The 5,564-nt window shown below is 34.4% G+C and overlaps 1 pseudogene; it reads left to right on the plus strand.

Moving 5' to 3' along the window:
* Positions 1-450: 450 nt before the first annotated feature.
* On the plus strand, positions 451-5,207 carry LOC121745726 (annotated as a pseudogene).
* The last annotated feature ends 357 nt before the right edge of the window (positions 5,208-5,564 follow it).

Consider the following 5,564-nt stretch of genomic DNA (forward strand, 5'->3'; position numbering starts at 1 on the left):
TAATATGGAGTATTTATTTTATTTTTATTAAAAATTGAAAATAATTTGTCTTAAATTAACTTTATTTAGTTAACACCTATTAATTACTTAAATAATTAAATATAAGGATTTTTCCATCCAATGGCATAGTTGCTTCTTGTGGTTTTTTTTTTCTTACTTTGAGGAGATTCTACAATATAGGTTTCAAATGTAAATTCTTTGTTATTTTAAATGGCTTTACATACCGAGACTTGGACCGTATTGAGCTGGATCCACCCGGCCCAATTATATCCGAGCCGGCCCACTCAACATCGTCATGGTAGCAAACTATCTTCACAGAAACACTGCAAATTTCTAACTAAAGAAGGAAAAAAACCCCTGGGTTTAACGTATGTCGAGTGAAATTCTACTAGCCCCGAAGAAATTTCCATTACCATAATTCTGAAGAATAGTCTCCAAGTTAATTAATGGCCACTCAAGGGTTCTGGCAGTGTTCTAATTACGCCCATTTCTTCAGCTGCAGTTCAATCTCGCACAAAACACTTTGAGCAGTTGTTGAATTTCAATCCACCGAATACCTTTTGGGGCGCCAAGCTTTCGACTCAGTAGTCAAATTTAACTCTCGTTGCTTCGAAACGAGATGGCTACGTTGTCGCCAGCATCTCCTTCAGTTTGCCCAACACGTAATACTCAGTTTATTGTATGAAAAACCATTATCCTGTTCCGTATTAAAAGCAGATTTGATGTGTTATTTTGGTTTTTGCAGAAAGACAGAGGGGCTTAATACTGATAAGAAGGCCAAGTAAGATTTTTTTTATATTTCTCTTTTGTTTCTTTCGCCTTTTCTTGTTGCAATAAAAATCTGTGCGAATTAGTATATTTTAATGTGGCTGTGGGCATTCTTGTGATTCTCTTGCCCTCCTCCAACAATGGTGATTGCAGATGGTCAGCAAGGTCGATTAAATCGTTTGCTATGGGGGAATTGGAGGCGCGGAAACTTAAATATCCGAATACTGGGACGGAGGCTCTACTCATGGGCATTCTGGTTGAAGGTCTGCCTGCTATTGTTTAGGATGAAATGAAATAAACATTTTGCACCTCTATTCCAGTTCTTTAAAGCTTATATTTGTGTTCAAATCTAAATTTATGTTGCTAAAATATGCTGTGCTCCTAGGTTGTTTCATATTCATACCAAATATAAATTTTCTCAGGAATGCGGATATGGAAAAGAATCTTATTTTGTTTATAAAGCTGGTAACTGTTTGAATCCTTGAAAATTGCTCACTCAACAAAGCCTTTTATTCGTTTTGAGCCAAGTTAACATATGTGCTGAATGTAGATCACGAAGCTCAAGTGTTGATCCTGCAGGAACCAGTTTGGCAGCAACGTTTTTGAGGGAGAATGGTATTGCACTCTTTAAGGTGCGAGACGAAATTGTAAGATTGATAGGGAAATCAGACATGTATTTTTTTCAGACCTGAGCATCCCCCGTTGACTGAACCAGCCCGAAAGGCTCTTGACTGGGCAGCTGAGGACAAGCTGAAGACAGGTACTACCATTTTTTTCACGTACTCTATCGTTTATAAGTTTGTCTTTGGTAATGGACTTCTTTCATATCCTTATCTCATCATCGCAGTCAAATATCTATATTTTTTCAATTTCATTGCTGATTTGTTCTTCACCACATTTATGTAGAGCTATTTTTCCGCAGAACCTTGAGTAGAAGATATTGTATATTGATCTTCTTATCTTTCTTATTGATCTACTTTTTGAATACTAGTGCTTCTTAATGCGTTCAAAATTTGGAGTTTTTTTTAGGGGAATAAACAAATAGAGCATTACCTTAGAGTAATGATTCAAAGTACTTGTCAGGTTTACCAAGCATCTATATGTGATTGAATCCCAGTTCGATCCCAAACCCATCACCCCCTAAATGTGTTTAAGTGGAAAAACTCTACATGGAGGCTTACATAATAATTAATCCTTTCCACATTTGGCTCATTTTGTAAAATAGTGTTGCAATGGAGTATTTGGCCTCTTATTGGTGAATATTTTGAAGCACGGGAAAGGGTTTATGGTGCAAGCTCACTTGGATCATCGATTAGAAGAAATGTTAGTGATCTATACCAAGTTGAATGTTAAATGAGCATCCTTTAACTTGAAGTACTGTTGACAACAACAACCAATAGTTCATTTGAGTCTTTATTTGATCACTAAAAATAGTTCCTACCAACTAATCAACATTGAATCTGTATTTAATTGTATGTGCTTGTCAGAATAATGTCGTACTCCTACATATTATGCAATTGCATAGTCATCGTTCATAATGCTGTCCTTTTCATGCTTTCTTTTTTATCACTTCATTGTAGAAATTCATATATACCACCATTTCCCTGCTGTGTACTATTCTCAATTTATTTTCGTCTCTTTGAATAAAAGGAAATATATAATTTTGTAGTATTTTGTTGTGCTTTGAGAAGCCAATGCCTACAGGGTTTTGGTTTTTGTCGTCCTATAAAAACCCAAAAGAGAAAGAAAAGGAACTTTCTTTTTTTTGTTGAAAAGAAGAAATTGCAAAAACCGTAAGAGTTTTTTTTACGAAGAGAGAAATCCTCCCACAGCACTAGAAGAGGAAAACATTAGCAAATGAAATGAATATAATAACCTTTGAAATTTTTCCAAAAGGAGCAGATGACCTGATATCTAAATTGCTCTCATGTCTGCAAATTTGATGAAGAATTTGGATTTTGGATGCAATCCAGGATCGGCTAAATGAACCCTAAGAAACCTGATATTTGTTTATGTATCACATGAAACTGACTCGTACAAGAAGAAAGAAGAAACTTCTACCTGGGGTAAAAAGAACATATAAAACACAAGTCAAGCATCTAGAAGAAGAAAGTTTGATGGACTGGAGCTTGGATTGATGATAGTTTTTAGACAGAAACTTTGAAAGAAAGCTTTGGAAAAATTTGAGATTCTGTCATTTGATTAGTACCTAATATACTGAATTCATTGAAACCAAAACTGGAACTAATCTTTTCCCCTCACTTTAAGGAACAAAAAAGAGAGAGCCTGAAATGGCTGCATTTCTTCAATCACATGCCAAGTAAGAGGAAGGTGATATGGGAACTGATGAATTTGGGTCTTCAACACAGCATTGGTCCAGCTTGAATTGGAGAGGGTGTAATCCACTGATTGTAAAAATGCCTCTTCCCCATTGATCTAGAAGAACAAGGCCATCCCATTAAATATTTGTGGAAGCGATTTATGTCTGGTACTACTTGGCTCAAAAGGCACTACTTAAATTATAAAATGATTTCCCTTTTACTTCTAGTTAGATTTACAACAAAATCTAGAAGAGTTGATTAGTAGTCTAATTAGAGTACCTCTACAGGATAGACTCATTAGAAATTTATTCCATCAGGTTATGCATATACCCAACTAGCTTAGCTCTTTCTCATTTTCATGATAAAATAATGTCACCCAATTCTCTCGATCCTGCTGAGTGCTGATTTATCAATCCTGACCCTCATTCATCCCTCGGGTACTAAATTTGGGTAACACATGGAATTAAATAGGGGTTGTTTTAGATGTCATAGAAGCCTGGTGTAGACATGTATTCAGTAGTTGAAATATACTACTGTTGATTTATGGAATTTGTTTTAAAGACATAGTGGAGTAATTTGCAATCCAGTATTTTTCGAGTTTGCCATTTCCTGGTTTGAAAATCTATGCAACTCTTTCACACTTAGGGGTGATAAACTTGTTTCTCTCTCTCTCCCCCATCACATGTTTTCTCCGTTCACTGTTTACTACATAAACACATGTTTGCATAATTGAAATTGGCTTGGTTTAATAATTCGTTGTCTTGATATATTAATGTTAGACTAAGGGCGTGTTTATTTTAGTGTCAAGATCAATTGATAAAAATAGTCCAAGCCAATCCACTGTTTACTTCGATAGATTGATTAGTCTAAGCTTGTTTGACTATTATATCATTCGAATACTCAATCCTATATTTTATCAATCTATCCTATCATTCAAAGCAAACATGTTTACTTTGAGTTATAATATGGATTTATAAAAATAATCCATGCTAATGTACCATTTACTTTTATAGATTGATTAATTTCGAACTTTTTTGGCCATCTTATCCTTCAAATACTCAATCATTTGTTACATTAATCTATCATATTACTCAAAAAAATGCCCTCTAAGGTTATGCTGATTCCAACCTTGCTCTCATGTGTATCAATTATAACATTTTGGTCATGGATTCATGGGCCAAGTACTGATTATAGTTCGTGCAAATGCTATGAGAATGCAATGCGGTATAATTAACATTCACTTTTGCTATATTCATTGGTTATAACTAAAATTAGTTGCATTTGCAGGTGAAAGTGGTGAAATAACAGTAACACATATACTTCTGGGAATCTGGTCACAAAAAGAGTCTGCAGGCTATAAGATATTGGCTGGATTTGGTTTTGATGATAGAAAGGCTGCAGAACTAGCTAAAAATGTAGGGTAAGAGTAATATTTGAATATCACGGAATAACTCCCCGTCACTTCAGTTTCGTTCACTAAAGCTGCTCTCGTATACATGCATGCAGATGGATAAGGATACAATTTCGAGCTCCAAGTGACCTCTTTAATTCGTCTGAAATCCTGAAACATTCATTCGGGTAAATTTGACAGGGATATGGTTCTTAGCTGAATGACATCGATTTAGGTTAATTTCAACAGGAGTAGTGCTTATGTGTTTTGATTTTCCCATTAGACACTTGCAAACATTAGATGTCACCATTAATAGCTTTATGACGGATAGTCAAGTATTTGTTGTTATTACCTGTTGGGGTGTTCTCTTACTAGCTGTTTTTCCTTTCAGCAGTTAGTTTCAGTGTCTTGTACCTTTCTTCCCCATTGTATATATGAAAATTGGATGAGAACGACATTCTGAAATTTAGAAGAAGATTGGTTACGTTGCAATCTCAATTCAAGGTAAAGTGAGTGATGATGATCGGGCGAAGACGATGACGACCAAGGAGGTTGTTTGATTGAATTGAGGTGTTGTGAATTTGGGAAAGCTTCATTACCTTTCATAATGGTGCATGTGTTAATTTGTGAGTTATGAGCTCTTAGTTTCTTGTTTTTATATTAAACTAATGGCTATTGTTTGGATGATGCTTGCTTTCGAACTGAATGAACGTAGGACTTTTCGAGTATTGTTTTCTTGAAAAAATCAGATATTTTTTTTAACTAATTGTCCGTTTCTATAAACTAAATGTAGGCTGGTTTCCGTATTCTTGTTTTGATAATTTTCGAAGTCCATTACTCCTTTTGTCCCATCTTAATCAAAATGTTTTATTTGTAACAAGAAAATAATTAAATAAAAGATATTTAGTGAATTAAATTTGGAGATATAGATAAGAGAGAATAAAGTTAAAAATAATAAAAAGGAGAGATTATGATAAAATAAAGTAAATGAGATAGAGAAAGAATGAAATAAAAGATAGTAATAAAGTAGTGCTAGAAAAAATAAGATTCACTCTATCCATGAAAAATAGGAGTAGTATTATTAT

Source organism: Salvia splendens, chromosome 8, assembly GCF_004379255.2.
Source record: "Salvia splendens isolate huo1 chromosome 8, SspV2, whole genome shotgun sequence".
NCBI classification, from domain to species: domain Eukaryota; kingdom Viridiplantae; phylum Streptophyta; class Magnoliopsida; order Lamiales; family Lamiaceae; genus Salvia; species Salvia splendens.